This window comes from Macaca fascicularis, chromosome 13 (assembly GCF_037993035.2).
Source record: "Macaca fascicularis isolate 582-1 chromosome 13, T2T-MFA8v1.1".
Classification (NCBI taxonomy): Eukaryota; Metazoa; Chordata; class Mammalia; order Primates; family Cercopithecidae; genus Macaca; species Macaca fascicularis.
Genome location: NC_088387.1, coordinates 12975444 through 12997227, shown reverse-complemented (window position 1 = coordinate 12997227; position 21784 = coordinate 12975444). Strand labels below are relative to the sequence as shown.

Genomic DNA, 21784 nt, shown 5'->3' with positions numbered 1-21784 from the left:
TGAGTCAACACGCACCGTGTTCGGAAAAGCACAAGGCCTGCTCCGGCCTTGAGACCCCTGGGAACTTTCTCTGGACCGCACCGAGTGGATGACTTTGAGAACTCAAAATAACCAACAACCAGTCCATGAACAGAGAAAGAAGACTGCAGCCTCCCTGGGGACCTGGCTCCATGCCTGCCCGCTTTCTTCCGGATACCTTTGCCCTTCCCGGCTCCCTGCTTCACCTGGCGACGCTCTGGGTTCAGGCCCCTCTCCAGCTGTGTCTTGGTCCACGGCTGGCTGCCCGTGTGAAGCACCAGGCCTTGAAGGACCATCTCCACCTGCTCCCTGCACTTCCCACCCACTTCCGCGAGACTCCCAGGCTCTGGCTGCTCTCAGGGATCAGGGCCGCCAGACTCCCCTCACAGGCTCCAACTGGAGTCCTGCCCCCTGGTTTTCAACAACACTTGGGACTTTCTCCTGGAAACTCTCGGCTCTGGACTTTAGTGAACTGCGCTATCCAGCTCTTCTCTGGACTCTAAGCAGGGCTTTTTCTGGGTCTTCCAACCCTGCCTCCATTTCCAAATGTGGGCTTTCCTTTGGCCTCCTCTCTCCAGACATGCACGCCTCACACTCTGGCTACTTGACCTGCCCTTCTACCTAAGAGGCTCCCAAATGCACCTTGCTCCAGATTTTCCCCAAGCCTCCTCCTGTATTTCCAGACTCGCAGCTTGCAGTGGTGTCTGTAAGTATCTCCGAGTCAGATCCACACTTGCTTCTGATTTTCAGCAAAGCGCAACGCCGACCTCAGGGTGCAGACTCGCAGCTTCTTCCGCCTTCCTGCACTCCCTCTTCCCCTCCTGACCCAGGCACCGAATCGCTCAGCTCACTGGCTGCCTTCTGTCCTCCTCTCGCCACGGCGAGTGCCCTGCATGAGCCTGCTCTGTCCCTCCGGCTCCACGGCGTGCCGCACATCAGAGGCGATTCTCTCCGAAACCCTCAGTGGCTCCCTCCTATCCGACAGGTAAGGACTTCCACATTCTGGCCCCAATCTAACTTTCTGGCCTCAGATATGCACATGCATATTTTATCTATGAAAGGAGAGTACAGGCCTCACACCTGCTCTCATTCCTGGGCTCCTAGCTCCTCCTGAAGGTGCTGTATGAGCTACCTATGCACTTTCCAAACACTAATTGAATATGCGCTTGGAGAACATTTACTTGATAATTTTGTGGCATTGCTGGATAACGTGGACAAAGTGAGAACTACGCAGGTGTGTGGATGCTGCCTTGCCCAGACCTCACTTACCCAGACACTCCCAGATGCTCAAGGTGACCAGCCCTATTGGCGCACAGGCAGGCGCAGGCTGCACTCCCACAGCTGGGCCCCGCGAGCTGAACTATAATCATGAAGCAGCTGTTTGCTCCTAAATCTGTGTATGCCGGTGCACTTGTCACACATTACTGAAACCAATAAAGTATGACTCCAAGGAGAGAATAATTGTATGAAAACTAAGTTGGATGCCTTTCAAAGACTTAATATGGGGGAAATTTTTTTTTCATTTTAATCTTTTCTACATTGCTATCATATTAGGTATGGGCAAAACATATACACAATGTTTGAGGAAATAATTTTTAAAGGTTTCAAATGTAACATATCTTGTTTCTCTTGTGTTGCCTATTCTCTTCTAGAAGAATCAAAACTGTGACAGGCCTGCGATGGCTGTGGTTGAGGAAAGAGGCCACACCCACAGCCAGTAGAACCACGCTCAGCAGCAGCCTAGCCCCGCGTGGAAGGGGCGTGAACACTCTCGGGAGAGGTGGATGTGCACTAACCGTTCCCAGCTCTGACCTCTTTGATTAACTGAATATGGTGATTGGTTTTATCTGAACGTCAGACAAAAGGGTGTCTACGCCCAGGAAAGACTCTAAACACTCTGGACCCTGCTGGGGCAGATGGTGACCTTGACCCAGTGATACCACTCTCCATTGGGCACCCAGCCCAGTCTCCTAATCGTAAAGGACATTCATAGCAACACTACGAAAAAGAAACACGACTGTTCTGACCCGGAAAAGTGAAATTTAAAACATTAAATATACAGGTTCTAACTAAGAGGCAGACGGACCGGGGGCGGTGGCTCATGCCTGTAATCCCAACCCCTTGGAAGGCCGTGGTGGGTGGATCACTTGAGGTCAGGAGTTCGAGACCAGCCTGGCCAACATGGTGAAACTCCATCTCTACTAAAAATGCAAAAATTACCCTGATGTGGTGGCGGGCACCTGTAATCCCAGCTACTTAGGAGACTGAGGCAGGAGAATCGCTTGAACCCGGGAGTTGGAGGTTGCAGTGAGCCGAGATCGCGCCACCGCAGTCCAGCCTGGGCAACACTTTCTCAAAAAAAGTAAAATAAAATAAAATAAAATAAAATAAAATGCAGACAAACAAAAGGAGATTTCCTCTGATCTTAAAAACAGAAGTATTTGATTCACAGCCTGGATAATTGAAGATCTGTATAGAAATCACCTAGGGCCCCGCCCTCCCTCACAACAGACTGGGGTAGAGGGAAGGAGGGCAGGAGGGGGGCCCCTTATCCACGAGAGGCTCCTCCCACCCCATCCCCTTCCTCAGGAGGGCGGCCTGCCCAGCACAGGCTCCATTCTCCCCAGGTAAGACCCTGGCGTCTCTACAGGAACACCCACCTCCCTTCCCTGCAATCCACTCCAGCTGCTCACGGCCAGTCAAGGGGGGCGCTCTTCAGAGAGGAGCAAACGGCTTAGGGGAGAGCCTGAACTCCCACGTCCCAGGTGTGGCTTGCCTGGGAGCACAGAGGAAGGATGCAGGTCCCGAGAAGGGGGAGACGCAGGAGGACGATGAGAGAGACAAAAGAGAAAAGAGAGGCTGCCTAGCGACGCGCTGAGCGCAGGACCTGGCGGAGGCCTCCTGGGGAGGGGCAGAGGCAAACATGCTGCTGCTTCTAGGCTGCTCCGGAGGATACAAGCTCGGAAGGGGCTGCAAGGCAGGACTCGCTGAGGAGCAGTCATGTGGATGCCCCGCCTCTCACACGGCACACACTGAAAACATGCAACTAACAAACAACACAACACGCATGTACAATGCGCTTATACAACACTGACAACACACAATGCACACAAACACACACAACCTATACAACACATACCCAATACATGCAACTCACAACACAATATGCATTTTTAACACTCAGGCAACACATAACCAATACATGCAACGCACAACACAACATGTACGTACAACACACTCATACACACATACAGCACACGTAACTCACATACAACACAACACGCACGTACAATGCACTCATACAGCACACACAACACACAACTCACACACAACATGCACATGCAACACACTCATATGACACACAACACTCATATAACAGAACACACACAACTCACAACACAACATGCACACACAACACTCACACAACATGCACACAATACATACAACTCACAACATACACATACAACATACTCATACAGCTCATGTACAAAACATGCAACTCACGTTCAACACAACATGCACATACAACATACATGACACACGCAAATCAACGCAACATTCACATACTCACAACATACACATACAATACACTCAAACAACACATACAAGAAATGTAACTCACGCACAACACAACATGCACATACAACACACTACACAACATTCAACACATACAACATACACAATACATGCAACTCAACACAAATACATGTACAATGCACTCACAACACACAACACTTACACAACACACAACACATGCAACTCACAAACACACGTACAACACACTCATACAACACACAACACTCACACAACATACACACAATACATGCAACTCATATACAACATACACATACACACGTACAATGCACAACACTCATATAACACACAACGCACATACAACATACAAAACATACAACTCACAAATACACGTACAACACACTCATACAACACACATACAACATACAAAACATACAACTCACAAATACACGTACAACACACTCATACAACACACAACACTCAAACATACAATAAATGCAACTCAACACAATATGCACATACAACACACATACAACCCATGCAACTCACATACAACACAACACACTCATGCAACACATTCATACAACACACACTGTACAGATTCTAAGTATGAAATAGAAAACAGCACACGCACGGTTTCTAAAGTATGATGAAAGTGTTTTCAAGAAGGTCGTCCAACATCCAAACTGGTACCATGGCCTCATTTTCAGCTGCTGCTCAGATTCAAGCATTTTTATCATCCGCTCTATGAATTATAATAATACAGCATAAACCCAGTTTTCATTTTACACCCACTTTGGCGTGGGGTGCTCCAAAACAGGGGCCAGGAGCCTCAGAGTCGTCCCTCAGAACAAAACACAACCCACACTCAGAGGCCAGGAAGGGAACTCGGGGGGCGACACACACTCTCTCATCTGCAGAGCTCTTCTTCAATTACTTCACACGTAACCAGGGCTGGAACGGGGTTGCTGAGGGTACAGACACGGCAAACTGAGAAGAAACTGGCAGGTGGAGAAAGATCGGTCAAAATCCAAGGAAAAATGCTGAATATTTTCCACAAATAGTTCACACGACAGATGATACTCGGGCTACTGAAAGTTTATTGAGAGGGGTCTTGCTCCAAAGAAAAAGTTCTCTCTCAAGGTTATCGAAGATTCACAGCAGACACCTGCCCCCAACACACCATCTGCCGAGGGCCTATGAGTCAAAAAGAAGGTAAGACAGAAGTAAGGGTGCAGGGGAAGGAGAGCAGGAGGGGACCGAGTACTCGGAACCAAGTGAAGTGATGGGCGGACACTGAATGCCTGACTCCAGGGTTATCACCTCGGAAAACAAGTCTGTTGAAGTCCGTAGTAACAGTGTTAGTGCTTTCACTGAACCTGCACTCAACACTGGAGAACCTCCCTGTGTTATGAAGACGATCTGAAAAATAACATTAATTCACAAGGTAGAGTGACAATTCAGCCACAGAAAATAAAACTGATATAATCCACTACAAGTCACACTGTGTCTTTCTTTAAGACTGGTCTATGATGCAGAAAAGAGGCAGCTTGAGATCTAAAATACTGAAACTGGCAGACACCTCATTTCCCTGAATTCTCACAACCGTGGCACCAGCTAGGGTAAGACAGAGTGGCTTTCAGAGCTTCCAGAACAACAGAACAGATCAATCATAAATATGCAAAGGTGATCTGAAGACAGAATTAATATTCCACGTTTTGGCTTAAACTAGTCATGTGATTTCCAATAAGTGGGAAACATCCACACCAATTTTTAAAGGAAAGTTCAATGTGAACACATAGTACAGAACACTATCTTTGTTTTGGAATTTATTTATTTAATATGACAATTTCAATTGTCTTTAGGGATTCCTGATATTGAATGCTCATCTTTATTAATGATGAGCTACCCATTTTCTGACTGAGGAAATGGAAAGTTGTCACTGCCTAACAGCAATACTCAACACAGCATGTATGAAAGGGAAAGCTACACCTGCGTGCACACACATGCATACACATGCATACACATACCTACACATGTACACGAACACACGTACACGTGTATGCACGTGCACACACATGTACACATGTGTGCGTACATACATATGCACGCACACATACGCACATACATGCATACACACGCATATACGCACACACATACATATACACACGTACACATGTACATACATGCATGCATATACACGTGCACATGGACACGCATACACGCACATACACATGCATACACACGTGCACACACATGCATGTGCACATGCATACGTAAGTATCATCTCAGGTATGTGGATTCAAAATTCTGATGCAAACAAGAATAATCACAAAACAAGGTAGGGTGTCAACAAGTGAGAATTGAGATGGAAGTCCTGGAATGTTCCAGAGACGATATGAGGGAGGTCTGCACATCACATAAACATCTTACCCATTTTAAACGTGACCATTCCTGCCAACATCAGCCTGGATTAAGAAGATTTCATTTACATAAGGAACAGAAAATATAATACTTGTTCTAATGAGGTTCTCTAATCATTAGATTATTTTCATAATTATAAGTAATCACTAAATAACTTCCTTTCAAGGGTCTAAAAATAAAAATAAGATAACAAAGTCACAGTCCTGACAGTTTTATCATGCAAATCACAGCTGTGAAAATAAAGCATGGCTTTGAGACTATGCCCTCCTCAAATACCCTTCATGGAATTTTGTACCAGTAGTGGCTGGTAATTAATTGTTACACCAGGTGGAAAAGTATATCATTTGGGGTATATGAAGTAAGCATGTAAAGAGAAATGACCACACACACCTGAAACCAGGTCTCATTTCACAACTGTTTCCTACTTTAGATTTGCTTAATTTACTTCATGAGGTGCCTTGAGGAGAGAAAGCAGAGCTGGGATCTGCCCCGAGGCTGCTTCGGGAAGAGCTGGGTGGGCACCAAGCCCCTCAGACCGAGGGCTGAGCTGCGTGGCCATGACCCCATCACTGCGGCTCCCCAAGCGTGTGTCCCTGTGTGTCACGCAAACCCCTGCCACACAGGTGACACACGCCACACGCCTGACACAGGCTCAGCACACAGGGAGCGATCAGTAAGTGGTGACTAGAGAGAAGCGACGGCCTTCAGCGTGGACGGAGTAAACAGGTCACAGACTCACAGAGGAAACGCCGCAGATCCACAGACGCAGAAAACACCACAGATGCATGGACGGAGGAAACAGACCACAGACGCACGGAGCGAAGAAAAGCACCACAGACGCACGGAGGGAGGAAAAGCGCCACAGACGCACACATGGAGAAAACGCCACAGACGCACAGACGAAAGAAACGCCACTGACGCACGGACAGAAGAAATGCTGCAGACGCATGGATGGAGGAAACGCGCCACTGCGGCACGCATGGAGAAAACAGGCCACAGACGCACGAAGGGAGAAAACGCCACAGACGCACGGACGGAAGAAACAAGGCAGAGACGCGCACACACCAGTGTGGAACATGGGACAGGAACGTCCCGGCCATGCACCTTCCACTCCCACTAGGGACTTCCCACCCCAGAGCACTCAGGATGCCTGTGGAGCTCCTGCCACCCACCCCAGAGGTGAAGCTGGGGAGCCAGAGATGAGCAGGTTCACGTCCATCAAATGCGGCTGCAATCCCTGTAATAACAGGAGGTCACCATTAAACAGAAGGGCACTTCACTTGGAATAAAAGCACTCTGCATAAAAGACTAAAGATTGGCCGGAGACCGCTTAGAAACCATCACAATCATTCTTGCTAGTGACAGTGAAGCTTCAAGAGTGGTCATTTTTCCTGTAGAAACGCCACAGAGGTGATTCCTGGAACTCAGAATATTTCTTTCCCGGAAACCACACAACCAAGAGTTTAATAATGCCATCTCTTGAGCAGAAAGATTAAGATTTGTGATGAAACAAAACCCTGGCAAGCCTCCTGATTCTAGAAGATGCTATACAGAAAAGCTAACTCAAAGGGCTTGCATTTCTTTTGTCGTTCATGACACACATGAAAAAAATTTTAAATATACAAAAAATGTAGGATTTGTACAGTGAGTACCAATGTATCTACTCCCTGGATCACAGATTAGATTTTAAATGTAAAGTTCTAAAGGTTCCCAGCTAAGGAAATGTGCAGTGTAAGCCTCTACCTGGTTAGAACCAAGGGGAATGGAATGAGCTTTCCCCGGCCTTGCTACTCAGCTGGGAGGGGCTGCCACAGCTCCGCCACCCCACACCAGAGCACCCAGGATGGCTGTGGAGTTCCTGCCATCCATCCCAGAGGTGAGGCTGGATCCCCAATCGAGGTGTTAAGAGTGAGCCAGCTGGGCGCGGTGTCTCAAGCCTACAATCCCAGCACTTTGGAAGGCCAAGATGGGTGGATTACGAAGGCAAGAGATCGAGATCATCCTGGCTAACACGGTGAAACTCCGTCTCTGCTAAAAAAAAAAAAATACAAAAAACTAGCTGGGGGAGGTGGCAGGCGCCTGTAGTCCCAGCTACTCTGGAGGCTGATGCAGGAGAGTGGCATAAACGTGGGAGGTGGAGCTTGCAGTGAGCTGAGATCTGGCCACCGCACTCCAGCCTGGGCGACAGAGTGAGACTCCATCTCAAAAAACAAAACAAACAAACAAAAAGAGTGAGCCAGCCTTTAGAGGCCATGTGGTCTATACTTGAATAGAAAATGTTCCAGGAAACCAAAGATTCCAATGCCTGTGATGAATTCCTAACCATTTGAAACCCAGGCTCCTCATCTATATAAAGAGAACAATGCTCTCTCCTGAGAAAGCATTTCAGAAGGATGAAAAAGGATCCACATGAGAGCAGCTGAAAACTACAAAGCACCCTGCAATTATAAGATTTTTTCCATATCTTTGTTTCAAAGAATGTCAGCATTCTAAATATTGCACTTCATCCCACATCACCTTTCAGGATCAAATCATAACGATCAAAAGTATCAGCAGAATCCCTACCAGCTCAGTCACCGTGTGCTTCTTCTCCCTGCATGAGAATTCCTGCAGATCGATGGGACCATCCAAGAATGGCTCCCTGCCATCATGTGCCCATATTCCTTCCCCAGGGAGCTATTCCTGTACTCAGGGGGCATGGGAAACCTGTATAACACCACCAGAAAGTCCTTGTTTGATTTACACACTTCCCAGAAGGGCTGATTTTATCCAGAATCCGAACTGTGTCAAACACTAAACCTAAGAAATCATTAAAAACCAAGGAAATGTAAGGTCATCTCCTGCCCAGGGTGCATGGCTACTAGGGGAGAAATAGAAAATGAGACACGAAAGCAAACTTTTAAGATATTCAGAACACCACTGGATGATTCCAGGAACCCATTACAGATCATTGCTGTTCCTAATAACAGGAAAGAAATTCTAAAATTCCAACAGGCATGGTGAGTCCCTCACTTGCATGAAATCAAAATAATAATCCATCGCTATCTTTAAAAGACAAAAGAAAAACTCTATTTCCTCTTCATATTAATTTGTGTACAAATAACTTAAGTGAGGAAATCTTAATGTCTGGACTGTGATATCAATAGCAAAATAACCCCAAGCTTCCCAATTAAAGGATATAGACGGGCTGAGTGGATTTAAAGAAGAAAAACCAACTATATGCTGCCTACAAAAAACTCACTTCAGCCGTAAAGACACACATAGACTAAATGTGAAGGGATGGAAAAACATGTTCCACATTAATGGAACTCAAAAGTGAGCAAGAGTAGCTATATTTATTTCAGACCAATCACAAGTTAAGTCAAAAACTGTAAAAAGGTAATTATATAATAAAGAGATCAACATAGCAAGAGGATATAACAATTACGAGTATATGGGCACCCAACAACAAAGCACCCAGATACATAAAGCAAATATTAGTAGATCTAGAGAGAGAGGTTGGGCACGGTGCCTCATGCATGTAATCCCAGCACTTTGGGGGGTGGAGGCAGGTGGATCACCTGAGGTCAGGAGATCAAGACCAGCCTGGCCAACATGGTGAAACCCTGTCTCTACTAATACAAAAAATTAGCCCAGGATGGTGGCACACGCCTGTAATCCCAGCTACTTGGGAGGCTGAGGCCGGAGAATCATTTGAACTCGGGAGGTGGAGGTTGCAATGAGTTGAGATTGCACCTCTGCACTCTAGTCTAGGCGACAAGAGCAAAACTCCGTCTCAAATATATATATATATATATATACACACACACACACACACACACACACACACACATATATATATATATATATATATATAGAGAGAGAGAGAGAGAGAGAGAGAGAGAGAGAGAGAGAGAGAGACACCAACACATCAATAGTAGGGGCCTCAAAACCCCACTGTCAGCACTGGAGATCATCTAGACAGAAAATAACAACAAATTATCAAGTTGAAAGTACAGTGTAGACCAAATGGACCTAACAGACATTTACAGAACATTTCATCCAACAGATACAAATGCACATTTTTCTCATCGGCACATGGAACATTCACTAGAATCAACCACATGCTAGGCTGCAAAAGAAGTCTCAATACATTTTTTAAAAATTGAAATAACATCTAGGATATTCTCAGACTGTAACAGAATAAAGCTATAAATCAACAACAAGGAACAGATACTTCTCAAAAGAAGACATTTATGCAGCCAATAGACACATGAAAAAATGCTCATAATCACTCGCCATCAGAGAAATGCAAATCAAAACCACAATGAGATACCATCTCACACCAGTTAGAATGGCAATCATTAAAAAGTCAGGAAACGACAGGTGCTGGAGAGGATGTGGAGAAATAGGAACACTTTTACACTGTTGGTGGGATTGTAAACTAGTTCAACCATTATGGAAAACAGTATGGCGATTCCTCAAGGATCTAGAACTAGATGTACCATATGACCCAGCCATCCCATTATTGGGTATATACCCAAAGGATTATAAATCATGTTGCTATGAAGACACATGCACACATATGTTTATTGCGGCCCTATTCACAATAGCAAAGACTTGGAATCAACCCAAATGTCCATCAGTGACAGACTGGATTAAGAAAATGTGGCACATATACACCATGGAATACTATGCAGCCATCAAAAAGGATGAGTTTGTGTCCTTTGTAGGGACACGGATGCAGCTGGAAACCATCATTCTTAGCAAACTATCACAAGAACAGAAAACCAAACACTGCATGTTCTCACTCATAGGTGGGAACTGAAAAATGAGATCACTTGGTCTCGGGAAAGGGAATATCACACACCAGGGCCTATCATGGGGAGCGGGGAGAGGGGAGGGATTGCACTGGGAGTTATACCTGATGTAAATGACGAGTTGATGGGTGCTGACGAGTTGATGGGTGCAGCACAGCAACATGGCACAAGTATACATACGTAACAAACCTGCACGTTATGCACATGTACCCTAGAACTTAAAGTATAATAATAATAAGAAAGAAAGAAAGAAAGAAAGAAAGAAAGAAAGAAAGAAAGAAAGAAAGAAAGAAAGAAAGAAAGAAAGAAAAGTCAGGAAACAACAGGTGCTGGAGAGGATGTGGAGAAATAGGAACACTTTTACACTGTTGGTGGGACTGTGAACTAGTTCAATCATTGTGGAAAACAGTGTGGCGATTCCTCAAGGATCTAGAACTGGAAATACCATTTGACCCAGCAATCCCATTACTGGGTATATACCCAAAGGATTATAAATCATGCTTCCATAAAGACACATGCACACGTATGTTTATTGCGGCCCTATTCACAATAGCAAAGACTTGGAAGCAACCCAAATGTCCATCAATGACAGACTGGATTAAGAGAATATGGCACATTTACACCATGGCATACTATGCAGCCATAAAAAAGGATGAGTTCATGTCCTTTGTAGGGACACGGATGCAGCTGGAAACCATCATTCTCAGCAAACTATCGCGAGGACAGAAAACCAAACACCGCATGTTCTCACTCACAGGTGGGAAATGAACAGTGAGATCACTTGGACACAGGAAGGGGAACATCACACACCGGGGCCTGTTGTGGGGTGAGGGAAGGGGGGAAGGATAGCATTACGAGATATACCTAATTTAAATGACAAGTTAATGGCGGCAGCACACCAGCTTGGCACATATATACATATGTAACAAACCTGCACATTGTGGACATGTACCCTGGAACATAAAGTTTAATAAACAATCAAACAAAAAACAAATCAACAACAAGGAGAACTTTCAAAACTGTATAAATACATAGAAATTAAACAATATGCCCTTGAATAGCCAATGGGTCAATGAAGAAACTAAGAAGGAAATTTAAAAATTTCTTGAAATAATTGAAAACAGAAACACGACATATCAAAGCCTATGGCATACAGCAAAAGCAGTATTAAGAGGAAAGTTTAGAACAATAAACTCCTACATTTAAAAAACAGATTTAAAATAAACAACCTAACAATGAACTGCAATGAGCTAAAAGAGCAAGAACAAATCAAATCCAGAAGTGGTAGCAGAAAAGAAATAACAAAGATCAAAGAGGAAGTAAATAATATGGAAACTAACAAATATAAAAGATGAAGAAAAGAGTGTTGGTTTTTTGAAAAGATAAATAAAATAGACAAGCCATTCGCTACACTAAGAAAGAAAAAGAAATCCCAAATAAATAAAATTAGAAACCAAAAAGGAGAATTACATTTGATACCACAGAAATACAAGGGATCATGAGAAACTATTTTTAACAACTGTTATGTCAACAGATTGGAAAACCTAGAGGAAATGGATAAATTCCTGGACATGTACAACCTACCTAGATGGAACCAAGAAGAAACGGAAATCCTAAACAGACCAATAATGAGTAACACGTATGACTATATAATAATAAAATGTCTCCCAACAAAGAAAACCCCAGAACTAGGCGGCTTCACAGCTGAATTCTACAAATTTTTATTTCAATTCTTCGCAAACTATTCCAAAAATATTGAAGACGAGGGAATTCTGTCAAGTTCATTCTTCAAGCCAAGCATTACCCTGATACCAAAATAAGACAAGGACACAATAAAAAGAGAAAACTATAGGTCAATACCCCTGATGAACACAGATGCAAAAATCCTCAGCAAAATACTAACAAACTGAATCCAACAGTAAATCAAAAAGATTATACACCATGATCAAGTGGGATTTATCCCAGGATGCAAGGATTGCTCAACAAACACAGATCAATAAACACGCTACATCACATCAACAGAATTAAGGACAAAAACCATATCATTTCGACAGATACAGAAAAAGCATTTGATAAAATTCAACGCTGCTTCATGATAAAAAGTTTCAACAAACGAGGCACTGAAAGAAACATATCTCAACACGATAAAGGCCATATGTGACAAACCCACAGCTAACATAATGGTGAATGGGGAAATACTAAGAGCTTTTTCTCTGACACCTGTAACAAGACAAGGACGCCCACTTGTGCCACTCCTATCCAACACAGCACTGAACGTCCTAGTCAAGAGCAGTTAGGCAAGAGAAAGAAATCAAGGGCACCCAAAGTGGAAAGGAGAAACTCTAATTGTCTGTTTGCAGACAATATGCTCTTATATATTAAAAAAAAAAAAAAAAAGGCTCCAGCAAAAATCTCTTTGAACCGATAAATAAATTCAGTAAAGTTACAGAATACAAAATAAACATATAAAAGTCAGTAGCATTTCTATAGACTAACAATGAGCCAGTGGAAAAAGAAATCAACAAAGCAATCCAATTTAGCTACAAAAATATAAAATAAAAATAAAAATACCTCAGAAGAAGTCTAACCAAGAGGGTTAAAGATCTCTATGAGGAAAATGATATTCTACCCTCTGAAGGTAGAACAGTGGAACCTAGAGACAGGAAAGGGCGGCGGGAAGGCAGAAAGGGAGAGGTTGGCTAATGGATACAAAATTACATCTAGATAGTAAAAATGAGGTTTAGCATGCTATAGCCTTGTACGGTGACTGTAGTTTATAATTTATTGTATATTTTCAAGCAGCTAGAAGGGAGGATTTTAAATATTCCCAGCATTAAGAAATGACAAATGTTTGAGAAGACGGACATGCTAATTATCCTGATTTGCTAATTACACATGATAAACATGTATTGAAATATCACACTGTATCCCATGGATATGTACCATAATCTGTCCATTAAAAATAATAATTGTTAAAAACCCAAGGGCCATTTCTCATTTGTCCTATGTCAATGTCGTGGTCCATTGGTGGAGACCTAGCCATTTGCAAGTTAGACTATAGTCACTTGAGCTGAAAGCAAATGAATCGTCACAAAAACTACCTCTGGCACCGAGTCTTCTTTCCAGAATTTACTGGCCACAGCACTGCCACAGTCACTGTGGGCAGGAAAGACACACTAGCAACCAACTTTCAACCCCAGTACAGTTGATGCTTTTATTTCTCTGGTTTGGAATAAGTGTGTGTTCATAACTTACATTTACTCCAACTGTCCCCTTGCTTAAATAGCTCCTTAAGGATGATTTCCTGTTACTAAATTCCAACAGTTTCCGAGCACCCATTATATTCTCCAAAGCAAATAAAAAGAGAAAATGTGTTGAAAGCCTGATAATGTTCACTGAAGAATCCAGCATGATGTACTGCTTGAAATGGCCACTCCACTTTGTTCCTTTACCTGACTTTTAAAGTAGCCCCAGTTATTACACATAATTGAAGCTATAATTTCTGCAATACCATTAGGTCCACAAAGGGTGGGGCCGGGGGACTTCAAAGTCTGTCTCTGAATTTTTTTTTAAAAAAGGAAAGCTTATGAGAGTAGGTAATGAAAATAAATATTCACACAACTCAGAACAGGGCATGGTGACACATAAAGCTCCAGCCTGGCACAGGTGTCCAGCCAGTGAGGGTGGGGACAGAGACTCATATGGTCCCCACAATCCCCCAGAAGTGCCACAGACAGGTGGATGGCCTGAGGTAGAATCAGGCTCCGAATTCCAGGAGCTGTCTGGCTCCTGTGCACCGCTTGTGGTCCACAGTGCACGAGGATGCCCCACGTCAACAGTCCCGGTGCAGAGCACAAGAATGCCCCATGTCACGAGCCCCCGCTGCAGAGCATAGCCCGAAGGTGCCAGCCCAGCCTCCTACACACACTGGCCACCAAGGCACTGCCTTCCAGGAAGGAGGACCCCAGAGGTCGTGGCAGGATGAGGTTCTGCTCTTCATCATCCCCGAGCAGAGGGGAAAGTCCCAGCAGACATTTGGGGAGCCTCTACAGGTGGCTGGGGGACTCTGAATGGAGGTTCAAAGTTGTCCGCAGATACACTAGACTCAAACCTAAAACAGATCATTCTTCCAGATATGCCCAGACTGGAACCTATACAGGCCATCCTTCCTAGCTTTCCTCTGGAAAAGCAGGCTTAAAAGAGTATCGACTAAAAGGGGCCACCAGGAAGAGGGAAGTCCTATCTTTAAAAAAAGAAGTAATTTTTCTAAAAAAGAGGCACTGAGGCTCTGACCCATCTGATCACTGAGTACGTGCTCAGCAGCATCTGTCAAAGCAGAGCAAGTACACACATGCTCTCCATATCCTGTGCTCCGGGTCCCCGTGCTCCCTGCTCCCATGCCCCCCGCACCCGTGCTCCCCACACCTGTGCTCCCGGCACCCGTGCTGCCCACACACGTGCTCCCCGCACCCATCCTCACCTCCCCACACCTATCTGTGCTCCCCATGCCTATGTTCCCTGCACCCGTGCTCCTCGCACTGTGTTCCCTGCACCCATGTCTGCTCCTCGAGCTCTCTTCCACTGATTTCCTCTGTACGTCCCTCTTGATAGTCACTGTCACCTCGAATCACCTGGCTAAATGGAGGTAAAGAAAAAGTCTAGAGTAGCACATTGGAGGACAGAGTGGAAGTGGCTGTTTACCAAGCAGGGCTATGAGATGAGTGCATCTGATCCCCATTAATCCTGACGGTCAGTTGATTAGCCCTGTTCAACAGCTGGGGACACTGAGGTGTGGAGGGACGGGCTTGCTTACCCCGGACGATGCTGACAGTGTGGGCCCAGCCCAGTCCCACAGCCACCAGGAGGAGGCTCCTGAGTGGGCAGGCGCCGAGGTGCAGTGCAGAGAACGCCTGGGACCCTGGCATAGACTCCTCAAGAAGGAAACAGAGAAAGGTCCACAGAGACTCAAGCAGCACAGAAGAAGGTCACCCACAAGTTAAAGATAGATGTTTGTGCTCTATCGTCCCAGCGTGCTAAACATCCAGCTCGCTCACACGCACGGCCTGACGTGAGCCCGGCCTCCTTCAGCATTGGGCTAAGCGAGAGAGGCACCTGCCCCTCTCCTGACAATAGCAGGCTCGGCAGCTATTCTTCAATGTACTTGACACCCCTCCGTGAGGATTAAGCTACACTCTGTCGACACTGGGTAGGTTTAATCCTGACACAGCTAACTGTGTCGATCTGCAGTGAACAAACAACTTACTTTGGATGACTCTGTCACTGACAAAGACCCTGAATCTCCCAGCAAAGCTTAGTGACACGACTTACCTTTCTGTTTTCATTTCAGGTACACTGGCCCATACGGTCTAGTTTACCTGCTGATAATGCCTTGGAAAGACCACCAGGGGGCCCCACACCATTTTCGGCTTCATAGGGATGTGAATTTCCCTTTGATGACAAAGGTAATGGGGAAATAAAACAAGGATCCAAAACAGATGCCTGTGTGTTTCCTGGGAGTGATAAGGTCAGGAACTGCCGCTCTGGGTCAGGTGAGGGAGTAACAGAGAGAATGACACCAACTCCTGAGACAGGTGGTGCAGCCACCGCCTGTGGCCATGGAAATTCCAGGGAATGCAGGCCCCAGTTGCATGGTACAGCCACCATCTGCGACCACAGAAATACCAGGGAATGCAGACCCTCAGTCACATGGTACAGTTACCATCCGCAGCCACAGAAATTCCAGGGAAGGCAGACCCTCAGACACATGGTACAGCCACCATCTATAGCCATGGAAATTCCAGGGAACACAGACCCTCATTCACATGGTACAGTCACCACCTTTGGCCACGGAAATTCCAGGGACACCAGTTGCATGGTGCAGACACCACCTGCAGCCACAGAAATTCCGGGGAACGCAGACTCCAGTCGCACGGTACAGCCACCACCTGTGGCCATGAAATTCTGGGGAATGCAGGCCCCAGTCTCTAAAGTGTTATTTGTTTTAGGAACTTCACCGCAGTGAATGTGGAAGAGTTTCTCTCTGTGCAGAGCTCAGTGTCCAGAAGGGAAGTCGGCCCTAGGAATGCCTTCCTCCTCTTCAGAGCTCAGGGCCCAGGGCTGACGCCCTTGGGAGGGGTCCTTGTTCGGCAACTGTGCCTGTGGAGGGTTCCCCAACACTCACTGTGCACCTCCTAGGAGCGGAGGCTACAACAGGGAGCCAGAGATCAAGCTCTGCTCAGACAACAGTGAGCTGATGGCCTTCCACTCTAAGTTCCAACTGCACGGAGTGTGTATTCCATGAATGCTTGCTAAATGAATGATTCATAGAAGGTCGTCTGTGCTGACCTTTGCTGGTCTGCTGACTGTGGGTTTCAGAGCATAGACCTCATTCCTGGAGCAGCCAGTCCTTCCCAGAGTGATGGCTGCTGGAGGACAAAGCCCAGGGCTTCTGTCCTGCAGCAACGCGCTCAGGACCCTGCGCTGGGCACGCTGGGGGCCTCTCCAGCAGGAGATCCCCAGTCCTGACCTTGCAATATCAGTGAACCCCAGGGGAGTTCCAAGTGCTCAAAATCAAGTAAATGTCCATTGTGATTCAACATATCAATTATAGAAGAAAGGGCAGATTGCCGCCTCCCTCCTCAAACTAGGGACCATAAATCGATCCGCGGCCCTAACTGAGGCTCTGCCTTAAATCCTGCTAAAACTATCAGCCAAATACTCAAATTTACATTAGAGTTAAAGGGGAAAAAAAAAAAAAAAACTAAACCAAACACCTGTAAGAAATGATCAAGCAACCTGTGATACATCAACCTAAAGATTAAACATTAAAACAATGAAGTAGCAAGATATTAAAAGAGTATAAACTCTGTGTACATCGTGGTTCACGGTTCTAAAATTACACAGAGACAAAGACTGGAATGGAAGGGGGATAGGTTTACAGATACATTTTTTATTTTTAGTTTTTTAATTTTAAATATTACTTCTGTAATGTATGATTTGACTAACCAGATAATTGGACCAAAAAAAAAATCAATTATGCCTATAGATAAATATGCACAGAATCCTTCTCTCTGATGCCAATGGAATTAGTTTGGGTCTGGCCCACAGTCTTCAATCTTTTAATTAAGACACAAAAACCAGGGCCGAGTGCGGTGGCTCAAGCCTGTAATCCCAGCACTTTGGGAGGCCGAGATGGGCGGATCACGAGGTCAGGAGATCAAGACCATCCTGGCTAACACAGTGAAACCCCGTCTCTACTAAAAAATACAAAAAAAATAGCCGGGCGAGGTGGCGGGCGCCTGTAGTCCCAGCTACTCGGGAGACTGAGGCAAGAGAAAGGCATAAACCCGGGAGGCGGAGCTTGCAGTGAGCTGAGATCTGGCCACTGCACTCCAGCCTGGGCGGCAGAGCCAGCTCCCTCTAAAAAAAAAAAAAAAAAGACACAAAAACCATCTGTCAGGCTATTAGAAAAAAAAAAAAAAAAAAGATTTATAACCAGGAGCCCAGAAGAAAAGGACCTGCTATGTATCACAGCGTCTCTCCACGCCTCTCCACCCGGGACAGTGCTCCCTCTTTCCCCATTTTCATACCTACAGCACAAAGCACTTAGTAAGGAACTATCTCAATTCATGAGTCGCACAGTACAAAGGTCCGATGTCGCTGCCAAACATACCCTGCGGCCCCAAAACGAAGCGGCAACCCCCAGTGAAGGAAGAATGAGAGGCTGCTGGTTGTCATTTTAAATCTCGCAACTCAATGTCTTTGCACTTTCCTGCTTTGTTGGTTTCAAGGGCTTATTCAAATTAACCCCCCTACTGGATATTGAAGAAAGAAAGCAGGATGGTTGTGCAGGCTCTGAAGAGGCAGAGCCCTGGTTCCGCGGCCACTCCTGTCTTTCTACCCACAGCAGACGGGTTGACCAATTAGTCTCCCTTAGAGGGCACTGTTTATGATCATCGCGAACAAATGGATGCAATTGCTTCTTTTGAGATGTAGCAAATTCTGGGACCTCCGCAGGAAAAAAATAAAATAAAATAAGGGCACTGGCGCAATAGTCGTAACCTCTGCGTGACACACACACAGAAGGAAAATTAAAGCCCTGGAGGCGGAGGCGTTTGGAAAGGGAAGGTGGAAGCAGGAAGGACGCCCACAGAATAGAGTGGTCAGAAACGGACCATGTCACTAAAGGGCGCCTTAGACGGTCCAGAGGACAAAATGTCCCTCTTTCCAGGGTAAACACCCATTTGCCAAACAGCCAGTGACAGCAAGCAGGAGTTTGCTTTTTTTTTTTTTAAGGCGTCGAAGAGCAAGAAATAAGCTTAATAATGGGACTGACAGGGCCCTGGGCTGCTGACTCAGCTGATGTGCACAGCATCAAAACCCAGGTTCCTCAGTGCGCTCCCTCTGCAGTTCAGGACAGCACTACAACTCACCCCATCAATCACTGCTTAAAAAAGCAGTTCTAAAAAAAGAGACGACCCATTTGAAAGCAGCTGGAGGAGGAAGACAGAGAGCGACTCGCAGAATCCAACCGCTTGTAGCTTCGGAACCATAACAAGAATATGAAACTAGCCGGTCCAGTGTGAGGCAGAACAGAGACGCCGTCACGGCTCTCAAGAGGCTGAACGGGAAGCACATGGCTCAGGCCCCGCAACGCCCTAATGGTGCCTGGAGCAGCCCACAGGCCTGTGTCCTTCGTGTGGGTTCACCTTCCTAGTTTCCTGGGTAAATTCAATGTACAGCATTTATTCGCCAAGAAAAGAACATTCAAATCAAACTACTGTCATGACTCTGAAGGACTCTTAACACTCCAGTCCACACGTTCAAAAGCCCACAAATATCAGTGCTGCCACTGTGCAGGTAACAATGTTTTGGATGCATCATGCACGTAACCAGTAACGATGTTTTCATGTTTTCCGTAGCCATCTCATTCAGGATACATAAATATCTGTGACGACTTGACACATAGTTATCTGTGACTTTCAGATAGATTTAACAAGTCTACCTGACGGAGAAGGCCTCACCCTCCCGATCCCGGGCACAGGCGCCCCTAGGTGCACCCGGGGCCTGGGGAGCGCACTGTCCATCACCTCCCGCTCTTCAATGTTAAATGTCCTCCCGGCGCGCCCGCGTCGTGGGCCCAGGCTCGGGCCCCTCCTGGAGAGCCGCTTCCACATTGCAGGGCAGGGGAAGCCCAGAACCCGCGCCGCGGCGCCGCTGACGTCCCGGAGTCCCCGCTTCCTGGTCCTTCCGGTCCGCGGAGGCTGGCGGGGAGGGCCTGAGAGCCACTTTAGTTTTCAGTTTTGTCACGAGCCGGAAGGCGACAGCACATGCGAGCACAAGAAACCCTTTTTGTAAATCTTCCAGCGGAAACGCGAGGGGCTGCCGGACCGCCTCGGAGACGCCAGGCGGGAACCCAGAGCACCCCCGCCGCGTCCTGCATTGCAGCAGCCGGGACCCCGCCCACACCGCGCGGGGCACGAGGCTACAGGAGGTGTGCGGGGACCCGGCCGTTTCTTCCTCGACAAGCTGGGTGGTGGCGTGGGGCGGAGTTGGGGGTCGGGGGGCCACTTAGGAAGTGATCGCGCTGTACCCTCGCTTCGGAGGGGAAGCCCGGCCCAGTCCTACAGCTCAGAGGCAGAACGACCCCCGAGGGCGCTCCAGGCGACCCCTCTGCCAGGTTCAATTTAAAACATAAACCGGACGGGATGGAAAGCTCACTCTCTTTCGGATGGAGGTTCCTACCGCCATGTCCCTTCCTCCTCCGCCCCACCCGGCAAGGACCCCGGGGCTGCCTTGACGGTTCACGCTGCCCCGCAGGTACCCCTGCCCTGCCGCTCCCGGGCACAGGCTTCGACCCAGTTCTCCCGATCGCTTCCCCGCTCTTCTCCCCGGTTCTTCCCATCGCTTCCCCATCTTTCCCCGGGTCCTCCCATCGCTCCCCCCCTCTTCTGCCCTATCCCCCCATCCCCTTCGCCCTGTTCTCCCTCTCTCCATCCGTCCCGACCTCGCCGCCTGGAGGGGGGCGCGCACCTTGAGCATCCCCGCCACTGGTCAGCACGCCGATGGCCTTGCCGGCCCCGGAGAGGTGCTCCAGGAACTTCCGCAAAGAGCCCTTGGGGGACCGGGAGTCGTCCGCGTCCATGGCGAGGAGGCCGAGGGTAGTCGCTAGTCCGGGTGCGCGGCAGGCAATGGGGACCCTGCCCGTGCGCGCCGGACTCGGAACTGCTGCCCCGCCCGCGCCCCCGCCTGGCGCCAGCGCAAATGGGCAGTGACGGGCGGGGCCCGAGCGCACCTGAGGGCCTGCGGGGGCGGGGGCGGGGGCGCGGCTAGGGGCAGGAGCAGGGAAAGGGGCAGGGAAAGGGCAGGGGCTGGCGGGGAGGGGGCGTGTGTAGGCAGGAGCACCTACGCGGGGGTCGTCGTAGGTAGGGGCCGCGCTAGCGATGGGGGAGGTCGCAGATGCGGGGGTACCGCCACAGGTGGGCGGGGTCCCTGTGGGTGGGGTCGCGTTGCTGGTGCGCGAGCCTCGCGGGTGGGTTGGAGGACTCTGGTTGGGGGCTTTAGAGATGCCCGGAGCGCCACAGGTGGGGGCAGGGGCAGCGTCAGGGGAGGGGGAGACCGCAGGGGGGTGAGGTCACAACGTTTGCTGGGCGCGCCAAGGCGGGGCGGAATAGAACGCGGGGAGCATCTCCCGGGGGGCAAGGGAGACCGTGAGTGGGCGCGAACGCCGGGGCGGGTGGAAACCCCGCACTTGCTGGGAGCGCCGATGGCGGGGCGGGATGGAATTGGGGCGCGGAGACCCTACCTGGACGCGGAGGCTCGCAGCAGGCCCGGCCGCTCGTGCTGTTGTCGGCGCCTAGCCCCGCCGCTCGCACAGCTTGTTGTTGCCCGCAGGATTCCTCTGGGGGCTGCACTGGGAGCCCCGGGGCGCGGCTTCCTCGACCCCCGCCCCCAAGTTTTCTCTGCAGCCTGAGGTCGGGAAGGACGCACGGAGAGTGGATCATTCAGGT

The 21784-nt window shown here is 47.7% G+C and overlaps 1 long non-coding RNA gene across 1 annotated transcript in view; it reads right to left on the bottom strand.

Moving 5' to 3' along the window:
* Positions 1-20967, bottom strand: part of LOC135966764 (uncharacterized) — a 152706-nt gene extending 131739 nt beyond the window's left edge. Inside the window, exon 1 of the long non-coding RNA XR_010580356.2 lies at positions 20808-20967. This is a non-coding gene — a long non-coding RNA (uncharacterized lncRNA). The remainder of the gene's footprint in view (positions 1-20807) is intronic.
* Positions 20968-21784: the final 817 nt, after the last annotated feature.